Here is a 26,790-nt window from a genome sequence, read left to right on the forward strand (position 1 = left end):
CTCACCAGGGCATGATCTGAGACTATGATGTTTCCAATTGAAATGAGGGATTTAGATATAAAAAATATATATATTCTAGAATAAATCTTATGTACTGATGAAAAAAAATTATAGTCCCTACCAGATGGGTTGAAAAGTCTCCAAATATCTGTAAGACCAAGATTTTTACACATCCTGTGAAGCATCAATGTTGCTCTAGGGGGCTTACACACTTTTGCTTCACTATGATCAAGGACTGAATCCATCAAAAGATTAAAGTTGTAACAGAGACTCTGAAGAACTGAGGTTTAGATCCATCTGCAGTTTAGTAAAAGTGCAAATCATAAACAGACAGGCAGGGTAAATCTCCAGCAATAGAACAGCGTTGACAAATGAGAAACGTGGTCATAAACAGGCGAGGTTCAGGGCAGGCAGCAAACAATCAAAGTGTAAATCCAGGCAAACAGATGTAATCAAAGGCAGGCAGCAGAGAATTCATTGGTGGGTAAGCAGGCAGGAGTCAAACACAGGCAAGCAGTGACCTCAGTATAAATGCTCAGAAATGTTAGCAAGGCAAAACAAGACTTCGCAAAGTGTTGAGTGCAGTGCTTAAATAGTCCTTGAAATTGGGAACAGGTGTGGGAGTAATCAGTCCAGGTAGGCATGCTGGGAAGTGTAGCTCCTGAAGCGCTTAGATCTCGGGTGAGAGAGACCTCTGGTGGTGAGTGGAGGAAGGCCTTGAATTTGTAACAAAAGTCTCCTCCCAATATTATATCATGAGGGGTGCCAGCAGCTTGCAAAATCCTTTCAAGATCTATACCTTGACATTTGAATTGTAGATGTTTATTTATCAATGTAATGACTCCCCTGCTACTTGAGCCAGCACTAAAGAAAAAATGACCACCCCATATCTTCCTAAATTTTTAAACTTGCTGCGAGGAAAGATGTGTTTCTTGAAGAAACACTATATCATATTTCTTACGTTTAAGAAAAGAAATAACCTTCCTTCTTTTTATGGGGTTACCCAATCCATTCACATTCCACGTGGAGAGACAATCCACTCATATTAACATTTGACATTTTAGAAAAAATTGATTGTGTCAAAAATAAAATTATAAAGACCACATTACCCATTAGTGCAACAATCAAACCCGAGCTTCCCCCCGAACCAAACAAACAGAAAAAAGAAATACATGCACATTAACCCCGCGCACGACAGCACCAACAGGCATCCAACCCTCTAAACTCAAACAGTCCATGTACGCCTAAGAGAGCCCCCACCAGGGTTGGGAGGGTTACTTTTGAAATGTATTCCACTACAGATTACAGAATACATGTGGTAAAATGTAATTTGTAACGTATTCCGTTAGATTACACAAGGTCATTAACATATTCTAAATACTTTGGATTACTTCAGCACTGGTAGATTTTTTCACTTGTTTTGACTATAAAAACTCCAGTACAGTAAGACAAAATACACGTTAAAAATACATTCTCTGAAAAACCTAAATATCTTATGCAGTGTTGTTTCTAAAACATGATCAATCAAATTGATCTTGTTTTAAGGATTTTTAGATATTTTTATAGGAAACAATAAAAAAATTATCATCAAGAATACGATTTTTGCCCTAATATCAAAGGTCTTACTAGAAAAAAGAAATTATTATCCAACGTGAATTTTCTTGATGAAAAAATCTGATCGTGCCTGGTAACGTGCATGTAAAATGGATAGAATTAGCATTTTAGCTTAGCGTAAAGCTGACAATTTACACAAGGCTAATTTCTATTTCTTCTGCTCCAAACTTACTTCAAACTTACTTCTCTGTCTGCTCGTATGAATGTAACACATCATAAGAAAGTGTTTCACCACTGTTCAAATGCACTGGATCGCATCATTTATATATATATATATATATATATATATGTTTTCCATCTGAAAGGACTAAATATTAAATGAAACAAATGACAATAATGTAATCTCTTCAGTAATCAAAATATTTTTGAATGTAACTGTATTGTAACTGTACCAATGATTTAAATTGTAACTGTAGTGGAATGCAGTTACTTATATTTTGTATTTTAAATACATAATCCCGTTACATGTATTCCATTGCTACCCAACCCTGGCCCCCACGACAACTTCAACATCGGATTGCTCAAATTCGGTGCTTCTATAAAAATTTTGTGAGACATAATTACATAACAGAAAATAATCTATAAAACAAACTCCAGCCAATAGGCAGAATAAACACAAAGAATGTGTAGATTCATTCACAAAACTGGATCGAAGGTGTGTTCCTCTTCAAAACAAACTCCAGCCGCTAGACAGAACCAGTACAACAACAAAAAAAGGCCGTTCAGTTTCCTCAGACAGTCAAACAAATGTTCAGTGAGCCGGCTGTTCATGAATGCAGCAGATGACCTAATCCTTCTAATGTCCTGCAAAAAACACTCTACAAACAAACTCTAGCCAATACGAGCCATAAACACAAGGAACATGCAGATTCATCCATAACTGTCCCGAAGGAGTGTTACAACACAAAACAAACTCCAGCCACTAAGCGGAACCAACACAAAAAGAAAATATATATATATCTTTATATGTATTTCTATAAAGTTCCTGTATATGGGTTCACTGTCCATCTGCGTGTGTTGCCTTCCTGCCAGAAGACTAGGCTGCTATCATGGACCCAGCAAGAGCAGATTTTCATCTCATCTCCGACGACATGGAAACGCTGGTTAATCAGTTTTGTTGAGCCCTCTCCACAACTTCGTCTGCGTCCACTTCAATCTCACATATTGCTAACCCAAAAGAGTCTGCTGATGCACAGCCTTCAGCCACTGCTCCGCTTCCTACTGCCACTTCCTCTGCCTCTTCCTCTGTGAGTTCAGCCAGTCCCTTGGTCTCTCCAACAAATCTGATTCAGCAGAGGAATGCAATGGTATTCTACTCCAGTACTCACTCGCGATAGAGATGCAGTCCCACAGATCCCTACTGAGAGAGCTAAAATAGCCCTCTTCACCGGGCGAGCTTGGCAATGGGCCGCCACCATATGGGAGCAGGATGGATCTGTCACTCAATCCCTTGAAGCATTCATAACGTATTTAAAAGAGGTTTGTCATGCCGTTGGAGATTTCCGTGTCAACGAACAGCTCCATTGCCATCGGTAAGCAGTCGATATCCGATTATGCCATGCAGTTCAGAATCTTAGCAGCAGCTAGTCGGTGGAATGAACTGGCCCTCCTTACCACTTATTGTTGGAGACTCGAACCAGACTTAATGCCCTCAGCGACTCAGGCTCTGCAGGGAACTTAGTCTCAAGGGCACTCTGCCATCAAGGGCACACCTCCGCACGATCACTCGCCACGCCACGTTCCCAATCCACTCCGTAGTGGGCCAACAGTAGTTGGGTAAAGGTCTCATCATTCACCAAACTGCCCCAGTAAACCTCTGCATTGGCTTCAGCCATTATGATCATCTCTATCATCTCTTTTCTGGTGTTGGATGGATCAACTTCAGATCCTCAGCAGGCCATGGTTGGTGAAGCATTCTCCTGTGATGTCCTGGGCATCTGGAGAGGTCCTGCCCTGGGATGAGTCCTGCCTCTGGAGATACCTGGCTCTTCCTTGTCGAGTCCCTGGTGCCACTACCCACATCCTACATCTATCTTCACCACCTCCATAGAAAGAGTGATCACAAACTTGATATCCCTCCAGTCTACCTGAACTACCGAGATGTCTTCAGCCCTCAAAGAGCTTCACAGTTACCACCTCATTGAACATGGGACTGTGCCATTGACCTGCTGCCGGGAGCTCTGTTACCACGAGGCCACATCTATCCCCTCTCACTTCCTGAACAGAAGGCCATGGAGCAGTATGTGGAGGAGGCGTTCAAACATGGATACATCCATCCCTCGACATCCCCTGCCGCTTCAAGTTTTTTCATCGTGACCAAGAAGGACGGAGTTTTGCGGCCCTGCAAAGACTATTGTGCTCTGAATGAGGTCACTGTAAAGTATCGGAACACCCGTCCTTGGTCCATACCACCCTAGAAACTCTACAGGGTGCAACAGTGTTCACCAAACTTCACCTGCGTAGTGCTTACAACCTCATCCGAATGTGGAAGGGGCTTCCCTACCGCCTTTATAACACCTACTGGCAACAACGAATACCGGGTGATCCACCTATGGACTGGCCAACGCTCCCTCCGTATTCCAAGGGTTCATGAATGAGATCTTCCATGAATACCTTAATCGATTTGTCCTCATTTACATTGACAACATCCTCATCTTCTCCCAAACCCTATTCGAACACACCCAACACGTCACATTGGTCCTGGAAAGGCTCTGTGAACATCGGTTGTTCCTCAAGGCAGAGAAGTGCACATTCCATCAGTCCTCTGTCCAGTTCCTGGCATATTACATCGGTCCCAAGGGCGTGCAGATGGACCCAGGGAAGATTCAAGCAGTACAGACATGGCCACAACCTACAACAATGAAAGACTTACAATGCTTCCTTGGATTTGCAAATTTTACAGAAGATTTATCAGGAATGACAGTACCATCGCTGCACCTCTCACTTCCCTCCTTCGTGCCAAACCCAAATCTCTGTCCTGGTCCCCCCAAACCTGTCGCTCCTTCACAACTGCTCCAGTCCTCCAACATCCTGACCATGAACAACCTTTCGTAGTCGAGGTGGATACCTCCACCACCGGCGTCGGAGCTACCCTTTCTCAGTGGCAGGGGAATCCTCCCAAACTTCACCCACGTACCTTCCTTTCCAGAAAACTATCCCTGGCAGAGCAGAATTATGACATTGGCAACCGGCAGCTTCTCGCAATCAAACTAGCCCTGGAGGAGTGGTGCCACTGGCTTGAGTGTTCCCGTCGTCCATTCCAATTATCATCATCCACCGCAACCTTGTATACCTCCGGGAGGCACAGCGGCTGAACCGTCGTCAGGCCAGATGGACCTTATTCTTCACACGCTTTAATTTTACCATCACCTATCGTCCAGGGTCCAAAAACATCAAGGCGGATGCCCTATCCCAGCTTCATTCTCATGACACTACTACCACCACTCCAGAACCCATCCTTCCTCCATCCCTCATCATCAGCCCCATTCAATGGACCCTGGACGAACAAATTGCTGAAGCTACCTCCACCGAACCTGCTCCATCGGGGTGTCCGGAGGGATGCACTTACGTACCCACATCTCTCCGCTTACCTCACACTGGTCACCCCAGCATCAATCAGACCCTCTCGCTCCTCCGTGATTGCTACTGGTGGCCTCATATGTCCCAGGAAGTCCAACGCTTCGTCCAAGCCTGCCCTGAGTGTGCCATGTTGAAGTCTCCTTGTCACCTTCCAGCTGGCAAACTCCTTCCGCTGCCCATACCCCATCATCCCTGGTCACACCTAGGAGTGGACTTCATAACTGATTTACCACCCTCCAATGGTTACAACTGTGATCTGGTGGCAGTCGATCAATTTTCCAAAGCCTGTTGATTGGTACCTCTGAAGGGCCTACCTACAGCTCTAGAGGCCGTGGAAGCACTATTCCATCATGTCTTCCGAAACTTTGGCCTCCTGGAAGACAGTGTGTAACAGTGGTCTCAGTTCATTTCTTGGGACTGGAAGGCATTCTTCTCCCACCTCGGTGTGTTAGTCAGCCTCTCATCTGGTTAGCACCCTCAGACTAAAGGACAGACGGAACAGAAGATCCAAGAAATCAGACGCTTCCTGAGGACACACTGCCATGGCCACCAGCACAGCTGGAACCAGTTCCTTCCTTGGGCCGAGTATGCCCAGAACTCCCTCCGACAGCCTGCTACGGGGCTAACTCCCTTTCAATGCATGCTCTGCTTTCAACCTCCCTTGTTCCCATGGTCCGGTGAGCCATCCAAGGTCCCAACAGTTAACCACTGGTTTGAGGGTCTGGGACATTACTCACGTCCAACTACAGAGGGCAGTCCAGCGCCAAAAGAGTCAGGCCAATGCTTGGCGCTCCTCCCCACCTCCATACCAGCCCAGGCAAAAGGTCTGGCTCTCCACAAGAGACATCCGGCTCCAGCTACCCTGTAGAAATTTAAGTCCCCGATACATTGGTCCCTTCACCATCACCAAACAGATAAATGCAGTCACATACCGGCTTCAGTTAACCTTACACTACATTATTATACCTACCTTCCATGTTTCTCTACTTAAACCTCACCATCCTTCTTTGTCTCCTTCCTTCTTAGAGTAATAATAGTTATCCATACCAAACAAATTCACTCCAAACAGTCAGCAACGTCTCATATTCTTTAGAAGACTGAAAACCCAGAAGCTCAAAAGTTATTAATGCGCATATTATTAACATACATTTACAGTGAGGACCTCTTGGATTAATCAGTCCTGCTGTTGTTCAATTTAAAAATACATTTTGTTGCATTACACAGGAAAATCTGAAGTGACCAGAGTTCTATTTCCATTGACACTTTCTAAATGTTTCTATAATTTGGAATCTTTCTCTAATAATGCAGCACACATTTAGACATCACTGGGAAACAAAACAGTTTAAAAGAATGAAAGTTTAAAAGAATAGTTCACCCCAAAATGAAAATTCTGTCATCATTTACACTCATTTTGTTCCAAACCTTTATGAGTTTCTCTCTTCTGTTAAATACAAAAGACAACCTTTTATCATTGCCACACATACTCTCCTAGTTACACTGTCGCTCTCTGTGCTATAGCCTACTTCACTGTCCATCATTTCATCTCACTTATGCATCTGTCTGTTTGAAAAGCCTCCTCACCAGCTGGAAGCCAAAAGTGCGGGCAGGATGGATACTACACAGTATATTTATTAAGTTAAACTGGTCTGAGAGAACACAAAATATAATGAAACCAAATGCTACAATGTAGTTAATAATAGGTTGGAACGGGGCTACAGGCACACCTTTAGGAAAATTAGCTTTTTCTCTGGTCATCTATTTCTTGTTTGGACAAGAAATAGATGAATTTGTATTGAATATTGATGGAGCAACATAATTTGTGTTAAAATAACAACAGAAGTTTGTTTTAAATAAAATTAATTAAAAAAAAAATGTTTTTTTTAAAAAGGTGGCAAAGGAGCCTTTCACCCCACACCTGGGGTAAAAAGCTCCCTTACTTGGGCAAAAAAGGCCCCCAGAGGGTTGTATTGATAGTGTAGACACCAGGGCAATAGTTATAGGGCACAATTTGACAACTTAGGCAAATACTTTTGAGACAGCAAGATGCTATTTTGAGTAACAAATTAAGATAATACTTCAGAGAAGGGTGCATAATTTCTTGTTTATTTCAAATCACATTTGACATTTCATTACATTTACATTTATTCATTTGGCAGACGCTTTTATCCAAAGCGACTTACAGAAGAGGAAAAACATAAGCGAATCATCTTAAAGAGACAGTGGTATGGAAAGTGCCATATTACAAAGTTTCACTAACATCAGAATAGTATTCAAAACAGATTCAAGTGACCGGTTAAGTGCTCATGGAAAAGATGTGTTTTTAGCTGTTTATTGACGACAGAAAGTGAGTCAGCTTCACGGATGGAGTTGGGAAGTTCATTCCACCAACGTGGTACGATGAAGCCGAAAGTCCGGGAAAGTGTTTTGGTGCCTCTTTGTGTTGGTACAACAAGGCGACGTCTAGTGGGCACGTAGCTCTGCAGAAATGATTTAGGTATGCTGGAGCAGACTCAGTGACTGTTCTGTATGCCAGCATCAGAGCCTTGAACTTGATACGTGCATCAACAGGCAGCCAGTGAAGAGAGACAACGAGTGGTGTAACATTCGCTCTCTTTGGTTGATTAAAGACCAGAATTGCTGCTGCATTCTGGATCATTTGCAGGGGTCTAATTGCACATGCAGGGAGGCCTGCAATGAGAGCGTTACAGTAGTCCAGTCTAGTTATGACAATTGCCTGAACAAGAAGTTGTGTAGTATGTTCAGAGAGGAAGAGTCTTATCTTCCTGATATTATAGAGTGTAAATCTACATGATCATGCGGTCTTTGAGATGTGGTCGTTACATCTCAAGTATTGTATAAACAAATTAATCTCCATTGTGATTGAATCAGTCAATGTGAGCCCACTTTGAACATTATTAATAAAAGAGTTGCTATGTTCTTTTTTAGCTCCTCATTCCAAATCTGGAGAAATGCAGTCACCACCTCCTCTATGTCGGTGCATTAGTTTTGTAGGCTATGTTAATTTATTAGCCAAAATATTTTGAAATATGTGAATGAGGAAAAATTTTCAGTAACAATGCACATACGCAATGTACAGATCATGCAATTTTGTAATTACTGAAACATACCATTTTTAAAATTAAAATAATTGTTTAAATTATAACATAAAAAGGATGACACGGTCATTTTATAAGGTTAGAATATAAAAAAAATTGCCCTTGTAAAGGTAAAAAATCCCAATGGAAATCAAATATTGGCCCTTAATGGACTAGTTGATTTCTGACCCTGGTTCTATCCGACCTATACAGGAATTGAGAAAAGTGACTTGGTTGTACAGATGTAGCTACATTTGCACCAGCTTGCTAATAACTCTGCACATCAATGTGTTAATGTTGACTAATTTTGACTCACCGAACAACATAAACAAAATTACCCATCGGCCTCAAGGTAGCTGGAGCTCCAGGTCACACCTACTGATGATGTGGACTAATGGCAGTAAGAAGGTGTTTAGCAGCCGTTAAAATGTTTTCCTAAAAGTTCACCCCAGCGAGCTGTTATGAACCACCGCAATGAACACAAAAACCTTCTTTTTGGACAGATTTAGTTCTAAATGATGTCACACCCATTCATTCTTTCATTTCGTAGGAAGTATATCGAGGCCTTAAGGGGGGAATTCCCTCCTCATTTTCAGAAATTTATTTCAGGCCCTGAGTGGTAAGGTTTCTCTCCAGTATGAATTCTCTTGTGCGTTTTCAGGTGATGTGACTGAGTGAAACTCTTTTCACAGTGTGAGCACTTGTAAGGTTTTTTCCAGTATGAATTATTTCGTGCCGTTTCAAGCTGCTGGCTGTAATAAAGGTCTCCCCACATTCAAAGCACATATCAGCTGCCACACCGGTATGTATTTTCTGGTGCTCTTTCAAATAGAACAGGTCTGTAAAACTCTTTCCACAAAAAGAACACTTGTAAGGCTTCTCATTTGTCTGAGTTTTCAGATGTTGTTTTAGGTACTGTGCCAGAACAAATGTTTTACCACACTTATCACATTCAAATGACTTTTCTCCAGAGTGACAAAAGAGATGACTCTTGAGATTTGTTGCATATGCAAAACTTTTCCCACACTGATGACACGTGTAAGGTTTCTCTCCAGTATGAATTCTCTCGTGTCTTTTCAGGATTTCTGACTGAGTGAAACTTTTTTCACAGTGTGAGCACTTGTATGGTTTTTCTCCAGTATGAAATCTCTCATGTGTTTTCAGGTGATGTGACTGAGTGAAACTCTTTCCACAGTGAAAGCACTTGTATGGTTTTTCTCCAGTATGAATTATCTCGTGTGTTTTCAGGTTTACTGACTGATTGAAACTCTTTCCACAGTGTGAGCACTTATAAGGTTTCTCTCCAGTATGAATTCTCTCGTGTTTTTTCATGTGCTCTGACCGAGTGAAAGTCTTCCCGCAGTGTGAGCACTTGTAAGGTTTCTCTCCTGTATGAATTCTCTCGTGTGTTTTCAGGTGCTCTGACCGAGTGAAACTTTTTTCACAGTGTGAGCACCTGAAAGGTTTTTCTGCAATATGAATTATTTGGTGCCGTTTCAAGCTGCTTGCTGTAATAAAGGTCTTCCCACATGTAAAGCACATATGAGCCGCCACACCAGTATGTATTTTCTGGTGCTGTTTCAAATAGGACACACGTGTAAAACTCTTTCCACAAAAAGAACACTTGTAAGGCTTCTCATTTGTGTGAGTTTTCAGATGTTGTTTTAGGTACTGTGCCAGAACAAATGATTTACCACACTTATCACATTCAAATGACTTTTCTCCAGAGTGACAAAAGAGATGTCTTTTGTGATTGGTTGCATCTGCAAAACTTTTTCCACACTGATGGCATGTGTAAGGTTTCTCTCCAGTATGAACTCTCATGTGTATATTAAGAATGCTTTTACATGTGAAACAATTTCCACACTGAGAGCAGGTGAAAGCTTTTTTGGCTGTTCCAGAGTGACAAAAGAGATGACTCTTGAGATTGGCAGTATATGCAAAACTTTTTCCACACTGATGGCACGTGTAAGGTTTTTCTCCAGTATGAAATCTCTTGTGCGTTTTCAGGTGATGTGACTGAGTGAAACTCTTTCCACAGTGTGAGCACTTGTATGGTTTCTCTCCTGTATGAATTCTCTTGTGTATTTTCAGGTTTACTGACCGAGTGAAACTCTTTCCACAGTGTGAGCACTTGTATGGTTTCTCTCCAGTATGAATTATCTCGTGTGTTTTCAGGTTTACTGACTGACTGAAACTCTTTCCACAGTGTGAGCACTTGTATGGTTTCTCTCCAGTATGAATTATCTCGTGTGTTTTCAGGTTTACTGACTGACTGAAACTCTTTCCACAGTGTGAGCACTTGTATGGTTTCTCTCCAGTATGAATTCTCTCGTGTGTTTTCAGGTGCTCTGACCGAGTGAAACTCTTTTCACAGTGTGAGCACTTGTAAGGTTTTTCTCCAGTATGAATTATTTGGTGCCGTCTCAATTTGCTGGCTATAGTAAAGGTCTTCCCACATTCAAAGCACATATGAGCCTCCACACCGGTATGTATTTTCTGATGTTGTTTCAAATAGGACACACGTGTAAAACTCTTTCCACAAAAAGAACACTTGTAAGGCTTTTCATTTGTGTGAGTTTTCAGATGTTGTTTTAGGTACTGTGCCAGAACAAATGTTTTACCACACTTATCACATTCAAATGACTTTTCTCCAGAGTGACAAAAGAGATGACTCTTGAGATTGGTTGCATATGCAAAACTTTTTCCACACTGATAGCATGTGTAAGGTTTCTCTCCAGTATGAACTCTCATGTGTATATTAAGATTGCTTTTACATGTGAAACATTTTCCACACTGAGAGCAGGTGAAAGCTTTCTTGGCTGTTCTTCGAGGCTTTTTAGGTGAGAAATTGTCTTCTGTCTTTGAGCCACTTAAAGATTTTTCTCCAGTTATGAAATCATGCTGTTCCTCCTCCACTTCCTTCAGCTCTTCACGTTCTTCTCTCACGTCCATCAGTTCTACAATAAACACAATAAGTTGACAAAAATCAATTCAAGAGGGACACATTTAAATAAATAATTTAACCCTAATTTAATTGCAGAACACGACAAATGTCCAGTATATATTTGTGATTTTTGCTGTGCAAAAGGTTTATATTTATACAGGGTTCCTTCAGGTTTTATAAAGCTACATTTAAGACTTTTTTAAAACCAACTACAGAAAATGTAGGAAAAAATTGAAGGGAACACAATACGCCAATATGTTCTCTAAATATAAATGTCTAGGGAGCACATGAAGAGTCATATTTTTAGCAACACATCAAAGTATAAAAATGCAACTTTCAATAGATCTCCATTACTTTTTAACTCATATTAAAAAAGTATATTAAGGCTTGAATACCTCTGCTCCCAACCACCAGAATGTGGAAATAACCTTTACCTTCTGATCAGACACATTGTATCAGCAATATTCTGAGGTACGCGAGGTGTCAATGGGGGTACAAAAATTAAAGTTCTGAGATTTATCGTTCTTTTAATTTCATTAGTCTAAAATAACATTCAAACCCAGTTCATGTATTTCTCACTGAAAAAAATCATTTTGTGTGCCCTCTAGTGTAGAAACACCAAAATGGTTGTGTCATTAAGGTCAGATAAATATGCACTGAAATAACCCTATCTTCTGCGGTAAAAAAACAATGCATCTATTCATGCGTCGTGCCTCACACAAGTATCTTTTTTTTTTTTTTAGCCCAGCACATTGCTAGGTGACGTAGTTTAGTGATAGCAAGTAAAACTGATCCTTCACTGTTTTACCAGACTCGCACACTTCAGTCGTCTACAATTTTAGTCTTTTTTTTTTGTTTAAAACATAATTTGTATTTAAGGTTAGATGCACAGGGAGTTTTGATTCTGATTGCACAAGTTCATAAGCTTTGATGACAGGTGTCAGACATCTGGTGTGGCCAAATAATTTTCCACATTCACACGCAGTAATTTTCGCTCACATTTGCTTGCACACTAGAGACCTGTTTTTACATTGTTGCATGATGTTTTTCAACAAATGAGCTCAACCTTGCTAACAGTGTCAAATTTGACATATAAAAGCATCTTGAGCTGACCGCGCAATTCACAGATACTTACCCACAATGCTCGAAGTCGGCCAGCAATGCCATACCTGGAATGATGCGCAATTCCAGGCACAGAACCGAACGATATTCTTTCATACCATGACACAATGAGGGGGGAGTTTCCATGGTATGCAGTTATATCATATCTAGCATACCCATCTCAATTGGCAAGTCATTTATTCAGTATGTATATGATTAATATAACATGTTTAATATAAGTGAGTTGTTTTACAAAGATAATTGTGTTAAATATACATATTTTCAAAATACCTTGTGTGAATGTTATCTATGCATTGGGAGTACGCGAAAGGATGTTGAATGTTTGGAGGGGTACACCACTGTAAAAAGTTTGGGAACCACTGCTCTACTTCACTGCTGTGTCACTTACTGACAGATGAAGAAGCATATACTACCACCTACTCTATAGTGTTCAATGAACATTTAGGGATCTAATCTAAGTTGTGTGGCACTGAAATTAGGGGGAGAGGAAATGCATTATAGTTTAAGAGTGTTTTCACACCTCGCTCGTTTGGAGCCTTTGTTTCGGAACCTGGTGCGTTTTCTCCCTTGGTTCGGTTTGTTTAGGCATATATGAAAATGGCAATCACACTCGGATCTGCACCAAAACAATCAGTGGACCGATTGCAAATGAACTCGAGCGGTTCGCTTGTGGTGAGAATGCAATCCAATCCAACGGACCAAACAATATTCCCATAAAAACCATTAACATACCTGATGGATCTTTGGTGAAGACATTTGTAGGATAGCACCTCACTGTAATTCATCATTAAAACCTGTAAATAACCTAGATAGTTGCATGTTTAAAATAGGAAATTTATTATGATTCCTGAGGTAATTTTAGTATGATCGCTTCTCTCGGATAGCCTTGGTTCGGTTAGTTTAGGCATATATGAACACGGCAATCACACTCGGATCTGCACCAAAACAAACTCCAGCCAATCGGGAAGAGCTTGTCCAGGAATTTCACCATATCTCTGCCCCCTTCATGCTCAGGAATTCCAACAATTCGTATGTTATTCCTTCGTTTTCGTTTCATATTTTCAAAATGTTCAAGTTTTCCCAAAATGTGTTCCAAGTCTATTTTGGACACGGGCGGATTAGCGGATAATTCCCTTTCCGATGATTCCAGATAATCGATTCTTTTTTCAAATTCTGTCTCTCTTGTGATCAATTCAGAGAATTTTGTTTCCACTGCCGTAATCGATCGGCGTATTACAGCGAGATCCTCCAAGTCAACAACAACCTTCATCAACATCACCGAGATGTTGGACAGTTGATGCTGGATTTCATCTCCCGATGTGCTTTCCAAATCGAGTCCCCGGCTCGGAGGCCTGTCAGAGGCCTCAGCTTGAACACGTAAGTGAACACGTAAGTGTCTTTTAATGTCTCCAGAGCCTGAGGATTTTGACTTCTTTGCCATGTTTACCTCAAAGAATAAATATGTAATTGGATGTATCGAATCTCACCGGTTATAACATGAAAATAATCAAAAAACCAGCAAAGTACGCAGAGCTAGCCGCTTACACGTCTGCTCCTCGCATGGCGTCATGTGACCCCCCGAATTTTCCACTTCTTAATAAGTGATTGAACAGTACTGACTGGCATTTTCAAGGCTTTGGATATCTTTTTATATCCTTTTCCATCTTTATAAAAGTTCCATTACCTTGTTACGCAGGTCTTTTGGCAGTTCTTTTCTGCTCCCCATGGCTCAGTATCTAGCCTGCTCAGTGCATCCACATGAGAGCTAACAAACTCATTGACTATATATACACAGACACTAATTGCAATTTAAAAAGCCACAGGTGTGGGAAATTAACCTTTAATTGCCATTTAAACCTGTGTGTGTCACCTTGTGTGTCTGTAACAAGGCCAAAAATTCAAGGGTATGTAAACTTTTGATCAGGGACATTTGGGTGATTTCTGTTATCATTATGATTTAAAAAGGAGCCAAACAACTATTTGATAATAAATGGCTTCACATGATCACTATCCTTAAATTTTTGCATGATCAGTCATATTTTCAAAATCAATGCCAAAATTTCACAATTTCTGCCAGGGTATGCAAACTTTTGAGCACAACAGTATATATAATATACAATATTTTATCTGTTATTTTTGTATACATTCTGAAAGGGATGTGAAAACTTATAAAACAAAAGGGGAGTGCAAACTTCTGCACTTAACCGTATAAGCTATGTAGTTTGTGAAAATGTATATTTTAGATTTGGTTTTTCAGGATTTAACCATATTTTTAGCTTTTTTTAATGTACAAATTCACATTTAAGTGCTTGTACTGCATAAAAAGTGCAGTAGCTGTCTGAATGTGACATTGTCTGATTTAAATCAATGCTCGTGGGGAAATGAACATTAACAGTGACAGTAAAACACCTTGCTTTCACGTATTGCATGAAGAAATGGACCTGATTCTTTCAGCTCGTTGTTGAAAACAAATTTTTATTGGTGCATTTCTTCTTGCACTGATTGACAAGTGCATGACATCATTGCCATGGTAACCAGATACATTTCAGCTGATTAACTAAAAGATGAGAATGAAAGTCTCATCAAATCAACGTGCAATGTGACAAAATTGCTTCTATTCTCTGCAAACAATAGCACAGACAATAGCAAGAAATTGCATGAAAACAATCAGTGAGCCAACCAGGCTGAAACCGGGACATAAAAAATATACTTATAAATAAATGCAAATGTCACAAATAATGTAAAACACATTGAACGCATACCAAACTGAGCACTCAAACTTTCAGCTCTTCTTCTTCTTGTGTTTTCTGGTGGTTTTCAAAACTACTTCTGGTGAATTTCTGCCACCTGCTGGACTGGACTGTTTAAAGTACCAACAACTGAAGTTTACATACACTTAGGTTGAAGTAATTAAAACTACTTTTTTTAACCACTCCACATATTTACTATTAGCAAACTATAGTTTAGGACACCTACTTTGTGCATGAAACGAGTCATTTTTCCAACAGTTGTTTACAGACAGATTGTTTCACTTTTAATTCACTATATCACAATTCCAGTGGGTCAGAAGTTTACATACACTAAGTTAACTGTGCCTTTAAGCAGCTTGGAAAATTCCAGAAAATGGCGTCAAGCCTTTAGACAATTAGCCAATTAGCTTCTGATAGTTGCTGCACTGATTTGGAGATGTACCTGTGGATGTATTTTAAGGTCTACCTTCAAACTCAGTACCTCTTTGCTTGACATCATGGGAAAATAAAAAATAAAAAAACAGCCAAGACCTCAGAAACAAATTGTGGACCTCCACAAGTCTGGTTCATCCTTGGGAGCAATTTCCAAATGCCGAAGGTACCACGTTCATCTGTACAAACAATAGTATGCAAGTACAAACAACATTGGACCATGCAGCCATCATACCGTTCAGGAAGGAGACACATTCTGTCTCCTAGAGATGAACGTAGTTTGGTGCAAAAAATGCTAATCAATCCCAGAACAACAGTAAAGGTCTTTGTGAAGATGCTGGAGGAATCAGGTAGACAGGTATCTATATCCACAGTAAAATGAGTGATATAATGACATAACCTGAAAGGCTGCTCAGCATGGAAGAAACCACTGCTCCAAAACCGCCAGACTACAGTTTGCAAGTACACATGGGGACAAAGATCTTACTTTTTGGAGAAATGTCCTCTGGTCTGATGAAACTAAAATTGTACTTTTTGGCCATAATGACCATTGTTATGTTTGGAGAAAAAAGGGTGAGGCTTGCAAGCCAAAGAATACCATCCCAACCGTGAAGCATGGGGGTGGCAGCATCAGGTTGTGGGGGTGCTTTGCTGCAGGAGGACTGGTGCACTTCACAAAATAGATGGCATCATGAGGAAGGAAAAATATGTGGATATATTGAAGCAATACCTCAAGAGATCAGCCAAAATTTAAAGCTCTGTTGCAAATGGGTCTTCCAAATGGACAATGACCCCAAGCATACTTCCAAAGTTGTGGCAAAATGGCTTAAGGACAACAAAGTCAAGGTATTGGAGTGGCCATCACAAAGCCCTGACCTCAATCCGATAGAAAATTTGTGGGCAGAACTGACAAGCGTGTGCGAGCAAAGAGGCCTAAAAACCTGACTTAGTTACACCAGTTCTGTCTGGAGGAATGGGCCAAAATTCCAGCAACTTATTGTGAGAAGCATGTGGAATGCTAACCAAATTGTTTGACCAAGTTAAACAATTTAAAAGCAATGCTACCAAATACTAACTAAATGTATGTAAAATTCTGACCCACTGGGAATGTGATGAAAGAAATAAAAGCTGAAATAAATCAGTCTCTCTACTATTATTCTGACATTTCACATTCATAAAATATTGATCCTAACTGACCTAAGACAGGGAATGTTTTCTATGATTAAATGTCAGGAATTGTGAAAGACTGAGTTTAAATGCATTTGGCTAAGGTGTATGTAAACTTCTGAATTCAACTGTAGAAAAACCGTGCAGACGCATGTGTAGAATAATCAAATATTTTGGTATTCGTATAGTGTCGTGTCAAACGGTTAACCGAATATCAGGTATCTGTACACATCCCTATTAGTTAGCTTGAAAAAATGAACTCTAGAGAAGAGAATATTTTAAATACCATTACTGTCAGAGATGCGACAATAGATGCAGAGTAGATACAACAATTTCAGAGTATTTTAGCCAGTGAAAGCGCAATCTCCACGAAACGCAACGGAAACTAATACTAAGTATTTTGTTAAGTAAACTTCGTTTTAAGTTCTCAAGGAGCCTAATAATTCAAGTAAACAATCAGTAATAAAGAACAAAGAAAGAAATTACAAGCAACAGAACAAATAAAAAAAATAGAACAAAAGTAAAAATTAAGAAAAACTGTGCTTGATCTTTAACAGTATCGAGTATTCAAGTAAACACTCAGAAACTGAAAAAGTAAAAGTTAAGCTTATGTAATTAAGCAATTCTACTAGTTTTTTTGGGGGGGATAAGAACCTGAAGAATGTCCCGAGGTGTGGTGACCGTGGTATAAGCGGAAGAATTGACTTTGGCCTCAGGGTGTGCATTATTTTTCAGTAATTTAATGGGCTGGAGTCAATTATTCCTCACTTAAATCACAGTTTTTCACTGGATGATTATAATACATTAGTACTTTTTAAAGCTACTAAAATGATCCAGCTATGTGAGTACAGTGAGTGGTACTTAACGGATTGTGTTTATATTAATACCTCAACAAAACAGGTATTTTGACCAAATCTTTAAGTATGTACATTATATTTTATAGTTTAGGCACATATCTATATTACCAATAGCGCTCTGAGAGCACACACAAATAAAGAACACACACAGGAGTTGCCTGTCAGTCAGTCAAACAGCACGTGGGCACCAAAATAAAAAGTGATCTTTAAAGGTGCACTCAGTGATTCCTGAGAAACACTGTTGATATTCGAACTCAACTGCCAAAACAAACACACCCCTACCTTCAGTGCTCCTCTCGAAGCTCCGCCCCAAATTCATGCACGCAAGATGGTTTTACGCACACCAGCTCCAGACACTCACATCTCTCCTGCTACTAAATCTAACATCACAACAACATCATATATGGGTTCTGTGAAACATAGCAAAATTTATGTTACCCACCTATCGAGAAGAAAAAGAGCAACTTCTGCATCTGTCTTCAAGCCTTTTACTCCCGGAGGTCTCTCCACTGCTGAAAAGCCTCGCCGATGTTGACGAGACTCCTATCCCTCGACTTATCATAATCCTTCTTTTTTAGTTTATATTCGTCTGACCTTTTTCTCTTGGTCTCAGCCGTTTGTCCTCCTTGGAGTTAAGAAAGTTCGCATCAGCCAGATTTGCCATCACTCTTCTAATGAATTTCCCTCTCCCTCTGCCCCCACCCCCCATCCTGGGCACATGCAAAAACCACCCCCTGTTGCTGACTGGCTGGAGTAGTGTTGTGTGGACCGACATGATTCACTTTGTTTTTGTCCCATTTAGAGAGCTAGGGCTGTGTACAAATACTAGATTTTTTTGCAGCCCACCCACAGAACAAACAGCTAGCAGACTATGAGGAGATATTTGCAGAATTTGACAAAAAGTTTATTGGATTACAATTAATGAGTGCACCTTTAAGATTCTTGTTATCTGTGAAGTTTCTCTCTCTACTCTCCCTTTTAATCTATTAATGAGATCATCCAATGGTTGTCCTGTGATCGACACAAGGAAACGCCCTTATTTATACAATCAATACTGCATTTCATGATAATAATCATTTAGACTGAATGTTACCCTCAGTCACCATTCACTTTTTACACTTTTTTTTCTAAGCAAATAAAGTAAATTGTGACTGAAACTTACATTCTACCTAATATCTCAAAAACATACCTGAAGGAATAAAATCATCATCATCTTCATCACTCTGTTCTTCCTCTGCTGTGGTTTCTCCTCTCATCTTCATCAGGTTCCTGCAGTCCAGCAGCTTCACTGAACACATCTTCACTGGTGTCTGCAGCATCTGCTGTTCATCATCATCTTCATCAGTCTGTTGTTCCTCTGCTGTGGTTTCATCATCATCATTCTGTTGTTCCTCTGCTGTGGTTTCTCCTCTCATCTTCATCAGGTCCCTGCAGTCCAGCAGCTTCACTGAACACATCTTCACTGGTGTCTGCAGCATCTGCTGTTCATCATCATCTTCATCAGTCTGTTGTTCTTCTGTTACGGTTTCATCATCATCATCATTCTGTTGTTCCTCTGCTGTGGTTTCTCCTCTCAACTTCATCAGGTTCCTGCAGTCCAGTAGCTTCACTGAACACATCTTCACTGGTGTCTGCAGCATCTGCTGTTCATCATCATCTTCATCACTCTGTTCTTGTGTTGTATTTTCTTCTTTTATCTCCTCCTGCTTCACTTCAATCTTCACTGGTGTCTGCAGCATCTGCTGTTCTCCAGCGTGAATCACATCCACCTGCTCTCTCATGATGAACATCTAAACACAAAACCATCATCATTATAATGGACAATTATAATTCATCAAACTCAAAAACATTATTATATATGATTATACACAAGAACAGGAATGTTAAACAAATTAACTTCTTCTGAGATGGTATAAATATAAATGTGTGTGTTTGATTTCATTATCATAACAGCAAAATTAAAACATACCAAATATATAAAAATATAATGTGTGTGTGTGTGTGTGTGTATATATATATATATATATATATAGTTGTGCTCAAAAGTTTGCATACCCTTGGAGAATTGGTCATATATGTACCATTTTTAAAGAAAACATGAGTGAGTAGGCAAAACACATTTCTTTTATTTCTTATGGGATTCATATTCAACTGTAGGTTATAACAGAATGGCACAATCATAAAACAAAACATGGCAACAAAGAAAAAAATTAAATGACCCCTGTTCAAAAGTCTGCATACCCTTAGTTCTTAATACTGTGTATTGCCCCCTTTAGCATCAATGACAGCGTGCAGTCTTTTGTAATAGTTGTCTATGAGGCCCCAAATTCTTGCAGGTGGTATAGCTGCCCATTCGTCTTGGCAAAATGCCTCCAGGTCACGCAAAGTCTTTGGTCGTCTTGCATGAACCACACGTTTGAGATCTCCCCAGAGTGGCTCGATGATATTAAGGTCAGGAGACTGTGATGGCCACTCCAGAACCTTCACCTTTTTCTGCTGTAACCACTGGAGGGTCAACTTGGCCTTGTGCTTAGGGTCATTGCCATGCTGGAAAGTCCAAGAGCGTCCCATGCGCAGCTTTCGTGCAGAAGAATGCAAATTGTCAGCCTGTATTTTCTGATAACATGCTGCATTCATCTTGCCATCAATTTTCACAAGATTCTCCATGCCTTTAGAGCTCACACCCCCCCCCCCCCCAAAACATCACTGAGCCACCACCATGCTTCACAGTGGGGATGGTATTCTTTTCACTATAGGCCTTGTTGACCCCTCTCCAAACATAGCGCTTATGGTTGTGACCATAAAGCTCTATTTTGGTCTCGTCACGCCAAATTACAGTGTGCCAGAAGCTGTGAGGCATGTCAAGGTGTTGTCGGGCATATTGTAACCGGGCTTTTTTGTGGCATTGCCACAGTAAAGGCTTCTTTCTGGCAACTCGACCATGCAGCTCATTTCTGTTCAAGTATCGTCGTATTGTGCTCCTTGAAACGACCACACCGTCTTTTTCCAGAGCAGCCTGTAATTCTCCTGAGGTTATCTGTGGGTTTTTCTTTGTATCCCGAACAATTCTTCTGGCAGTTGTGGCCAAAATCTTTCTTGGTCTACTTGACCTTGGCATCAAGAGATCCCCGAATTTTCCACTTCTTAATAAGTGATTGAACAGTACTGACTGGCATTTTCAAAGCTTTGGATATCTTTTTATATCCTTTTCCATCTTTATAAAAGTTCCATTACCTTGTTACGCAGGTCTTTTGACAGTTCTTTTCTGCTCCCCATGGCTCAGAATCTAGCCTGCTCAGTGCATCCACGTGAGAGCTAACAATCTCATTGACTATTTATACACAGACACTAATTGCAATTTTAAAAGCCACAGGTGTGGGAAATTAACCTTTAATTGCCATTTAAACCTGTGTGTCTCGATATGGACAAAAGTGTCCAGAGTGTTTAATTCTGATATTTATTTAAATGTAGCCTCGAGCATATGGCTGAACCCTAAACTATGTATAAATAAGTCCCCTTTCTGTTGGTCAGATTGGATTGTGAGGGGGGTTAATACACTTGGTGACCTATATGAGAGTGGAGTATTGAGATCTTTTGAAAATTTGATTCAACATTTTGGGATTCCCAGATCTCAATTGTATAAGTATTTACAGCTGCTCTGCTCTGTTTTTGGGAGTAGCAAACACCCCCCTTGAGCGGCAGATACTCTGGAAGTGGTGATTACTGCTTTTGGGAAGGGTCATGAGGCATCAGTGTATTACTCCCTGCTAATTCAGAGTCTGGGGGACAGAGCTTTAAATTCTCTCAAAAGATTATGGGAGGAAGATTTAAATTTGTTATTGGAGGAGGGAGTGTGGGCTAGGATTCTAAAAAACAAAGTCTGCATCTAGAGATGCAAGGATTCGCCTTATGCAATTTAAGATTTTACATAGATTTTATTGGACCCCCTCTAGATTGTATAGGCTTGGTCTTAAGGACACACCAATCTGCTGGCGATGCCATTCTGAAAATGGAGACACCATCCATGTTTTATGGGGGTGCCGTAAGATCCAAGAATTTTGGCTGAAGGTGCAAAGTTTTGTGTGTGATGTGTTGGGCACTCAGGTCTCGTTCTGCCCCAGACTCTGTATTATGGGAGATAGGGAGGTCATGGATTTAGAGGATAAGTACATGAAGGACTGGGTTTTGACCAGTGTGATGATTGGTAGGCAGGTTATTTTGAGGAGTTGGAAGTCAGATGGAGCACTCTCGTTCCCGGAGTGGTGCGCAGAGATAGGGAGGGTGGCTGCCTTTGGGGAGGGTGGCTGCCTTCGAGGAGGGATCTAGCATAAGGATGGGGGTTAGGGATTCTTACAATAAGAAATGGGGCAATTACTTGGAGGAGGGGCGGTGGAGGGAGTAATTTAGAGTTTTTTTATTTTTTATACTTGATTATTGTATTTTATTTTATGTTGTTGTTTTAGTTGTGTTTTTTTTTTCTGTGTGTGTGTCTATATTCTATTGACCACAAGGGTGTTCGTGGGAGGGGTCAGGGTGGGGTGAGAGTTTGGTAGGGGGAGGAGATATAGTGGGGGTTTAATGTTTAAAGTGTTTGATTCAATATATGTATGTTGTTGTATTTTTTGTGTTAATTTATGAATCAATAAATATGTTAATAACCTGTGTGTGTCAACTTGTGTGTCTGTAACAAGGCCAAACATTCAAGGGTATGTAAACTTTTGATCAGGGCCATTTGGGTGATTTCTGTTATCATTATAATTTAAAAAGGAGCCAAACAACTATGTGACAGTAAATGGCTTCATATGATCACAATCCTTAAAAGAAATCAATGCCAAAATTTCACAATTCCTGCCAGGGTATGCAAACTTTTGAGCACAACTGATATATATACAGTGGTGTGAAAAAGTGTTTGCCCCCTTCCTGATTTCTTATTTTTTTGCATGTTTGTCACACTTAAATGTTTCAGATCATCAAACAAGTTTAAATATTAGTCAAAGATAACACAAGTAAACACAAAATGCAGTTTTTAAATGAAGGTCGTTATTATTAAGGGAAAACAAAATCCAAACCTACATGGCCCTGTGTGAAAAAGTGTTTGCCCCACCTGTTAAAACATAACTGTGGTTTATCACACCTGAGTTCAATTTCTCTAGCCACACCCAGGCCTGATTATTGCCACACCTGTTCTCAATCAAGAAAACACTTAAATAGGACCTGCCTGACAAAGTGAAGCAGACCAAAAGATCTTCAAAAGCTAGACATCATGCCGAGATCAAAAGAAATTCAGGAACAAATGAGAAAGAAAGTAATTGAGATCTATCAGTCTGGAAAAGGTTATAAAGCCATTTCTAAAGTTTTGGGACTCCAGAGAACCACAGTGAGAGCCATTATCCACAAATGGCGAAAACATGGAACAGTGGTGAACCTTCCCAGGAGTGGCCGGCTGACCAAAATTACCCCAAGAGCGCAGCGACGACTCATCCAAGAGGTCACAAAAGACCCCACAACAACATCCAAAGAACTGCAGGCCTCAGTTAAGGTCAGTGTTCATGACTCCACCATAAGAAAGAGACTGGGCAAAAATGGCCTGCATGGCAGAGTTCCAAGACGAAAACCACTCCTGAGGAAAAAGAACATTAAGGCTCGTCTCATTTTTGCCAGAAAACATCTTGATGATCCCCAAGACTTTTGGGAAAATACTCTGTGGACTGACGAGACAAAAGTTGAACTTTTTGGAAGGTGTGTGTCCCATTACATCTGGCATAAAAGTAACACCGCATTTCAGAAAAAGAACATCATACCAACAGTAAAATATGGTGGTGGTTTTGCTGCTTCAGGACCTGGAAGACTTGCTGTGATAAATGGAACCATGAATTCTGCTTTCTACCAAAAAATCCTGAAGGAGAATGTCCGGCCATCTGTTCGTGACCTCAAGCTGAAGCGAACTTGGGTTCTGCAGCAGGACAATGATCCAAAACACACCAGCAAGTCCACCTCTGAATGGCTGAAGAAAAACAAAATGAAGACTTTGGAGTGGCCTAGTCAAAGTCCTGACCTGAATCCAATTGAGATGCTGTGGCATGACCTTAAAAAGGCAGTTCATGCTCGAAAACCCTCCAATGTGGCTGAATTACAACAATTCTGCAAAGATGAGTGGGCCAAAATTCCTCCACAGCGCTGTAAAAGACTCATTGCAAGTTATCGCAAACGCTTGATTGCAGTTGTTGCTGCTAAGTGTGGCCCAACCAGTTATTAGGTTTAGGGGGCAATCACTTTTTCACACAGGGCCATGTAGGTTTGGATTTTGTTTTCCCTTAATAATAACAACCTTCATTTAAAAACTGCATTTTGTGTTATCTTTGACTAATATTTAAACTTGTTTGATGATCTGAAACATTTAAGTGTGACAAACATGCAAAAAAAAATAAGAAATCAGGAAGGGGGCAAACACTTTTTCACACCACTGTATATATATATATAAAAATATAAGAGCTGGGAATCAATTACTTTTATCTAATCGCACAATTTTATGAAATTAATTGCGATTAATCGCAATTAAATTATGAAACATGATACATTACAACAAACATAAAAAAATCATCATAAATATATTTAATTTATACTTTGTCTTAAAGAACTTGCAAGAAATTGGTTAATATTTATTTTAAAGAGCCCATACTATGCTAATTTACAGGTTCATAATTGTATTTTTCATCAATTTATTTTGGGGGTCTACATTACATTTACATTTATGCATTTGTCATTTTTCTCATACTGTACATTTCTTTTCCCTGCTCTTCATCCTCTGGCTGAAACGCTCTGATTTACCTCCTGTCTCTTTAAAACCCCCCTTTCCGAAAAGCCTAGTCTGCTCTGATTGATCAGCTGACCTGGTCTGTTGTGATTGGTCAACTGCATAGAGCGTGTGTCGGAAAAGTAACGCCTCTTACCATAACCGAGTTTCAACTCCCAAGTCTTCCTGAGCAGCTGTAAACACTATTGTAACTATGGTAACAGTGGCGTCGGTTTTTGCCGCACCAGTTTGAGTCCAACAATAAAAGTTTGGAAGAACAAGCTGATCGACCCGAACCACCTTCCTGAGCAGGACGTTTCACAGTGGTAAGTTTTACTTTTATAGCTTTCTTACAAGAACACTGTTGATATTGTGAACCTGACAAAGCTTCAAGTAAAAGACACGTAGTGCATCTAAGTTAGTCATCTTTTGCTGGAATGGGTGTAGCCGGACCTCTTTCATATCTTGGGTGAAAAAAGAACAGAGGCTTACTCACAGTTAGTGAGAAAGTTAGCCATGGACTACTGTGAATAGCAAAACTATTTCAACACAATTACATTAGCTATCGGGTTAGCAGAGGCCAACAGCTGTGCACTGGGTGTACACCATAGCTACAATACAAAACTCCTCATTTGAACTCTTGGTAGCAGGTAAATCAACAAATAATCAAACATACTTACAGGTTGTGATCCTAAAGCACCAGACTGTCCCAACAAAGTGGGAACTGCACCATCTTTCAGGGGTAACCGGCTTAAAAATTCAGCATTGGTTGTGGTTGTACTGCTGAGGAATAGTGCTAAAAATCAATTTTAACCACTGATTCTTCAATTCGTCTGCCTTTGGAAGTCCAAACAAAGAGGTTTTGCTTTCACAGTGAAAACAGCATCTTCTAGATATGGCGACAACACTAACCCAACTCATCATTGCCTCAGCTATAACTACGTTTGTTGAGGGTGGGCCAAAGTAGCCCGAAGGCAGGCATTATGCAAATGTGTTACATATTGATGTAGATAATTTACGGAAGAAATGGCTGGACTACAAACAGCCTGGGGTTCCCCTTTTTCTCCCAATTTGGAATGCCCAATTCCCAATGTGCTTTTAAGTCCTCATGGTCGTGTAGTGATTCGCCTCAGTCCGGGTGGTGAAGGACGAATCCCAGTTGCCTCCGCGCCTGAGATCGTCAGGCATCTTATCACGTGGCTTGTTGTGTGCGTTGCCACGGAGACATAGTGCATGTGGAGGCTTCACGCCATCCACCGCGGCAACCACACTCAACTCACCACGTGCCCCACCGAGAACAAACCACATTATCATGAGGAGGTTACCCCATGTGGCTCTACCCTCCCTAGCAACCGGGCCAATTTGGTTGCTTACGAGACCTGGCTGGAGTCACTCAGCACGCCCTGGGATTCAAACTAGCGAACTCCAGGGGTGGTAGCCAGCGTCTTTCCCACTGAGCTACCCAGCCCCCCCCAAACAGCCCGTTTCTTGTAGTTCTTGAGCAGTGTTGTCTGTGGGAGAGAATAACTCCCTTTTGCACTTTGTAACTTTGCAGACCTTTTACATGCATGAAGAGCTATATTACACACTAAAGGAAAGGTAAAATCCCCAAAAACATAATAGGGCCTCTTTACATAAAATAAATAAAAATGTACAAATGTTCAGGGGTTTTTGTGGATATGAGTTAATTAGACACAATTTTACAGGTATTAATCTTTAATACAAGTATATGTTTACATGACAGTTTAGGGTTATCATTACAGTGAGATTGCTCCTCACTGTTAGGAAAGCATGATACTGGTATTAAAACTCATTAAAGAGCAAAAACCTCTGACATTTCCAGTGGACTTTATTTAATAATAGGTTCAAATGGGCAGATTCAATTAATATCAAAAATGAAAATATATGTATATATGCCAACACGAGAATCTTAACTTAAAGTGCTTGAGTTTAGTCACAGACAGAAAGTGTAAATAATCTACTGGTTCTTAACTGTTTTGTTGTTTTTCTCACCTCTTGCATGTGACCAGTAACAAAACAAACTACATCAGACGATAATGAGCTTCTTTTAAAGTCATTAAAACACCAAAGAGATAAAAACAACATGCAGAGAAAAATCTAGATCTCTCAATGTAAAACACACAAAACACGTACCGATTTTAACTCTCGAACGGTGTAGTGGATCTCAGGTCTTCTTCTTCTTCTTCTACTTGTGTTTTCTGCCACTTCTGGTAAATTTCCGCCTCCTGCTGGACTGGAGTGTTGATGCGTTGAAATAGTTGAAAAGCGAACTGAGTGAGAGGGGTTGAACATCCCGAAGGAAGCTAACTCTTAAAGGGGCAGGATTAAAATTTCCAATACCTATACTTTTACAGCAAAATAGACTTAGTTTAGGTGACTTCATTTATAGGTAGATTTGGTTTGCAGTGGGTGA

General features: G+C 40.3%; 1 protein-coding gene and 1 pseudogene across 1 annotated transcript in view; one reads left to right on the plus strand and one right to left on the minus strand.

Annotated features, from left to right (window-relative positions):
- LOC127418621 (zinc finger protein 501-like) overlaps positions 1–26,790 on the plus strand; it is a 315,184-nt gene that overhangs the window by 21,357 nt on the left and 267,037 nt on the right. The gene's annotated exons all lie outside the window — the stretch shown is intronic.
- Positions 7,283–26,583, minus strand: LOC127418558 (zinc finger protein 493-like; annotated as a pseudogene).

Source organism: Myxocyprinus asiaticus, chromosome 28 (genome assembly GCF_019703515.2).
Source record: "Myxocyprinus asiaticus isolate MX2 ecotype Aquarium Trade chromosome 28, UBuf_Myxa_2, whole genome shotgun sequence".
Taxonomy (NCBI): domain Eukaryota; kingdom Metazoa; phylum Chordata; class Actinopteri; order Cypriniformes; family Catostomidae; genus Myxocyprinus; species Myxocyprinus asiaticus.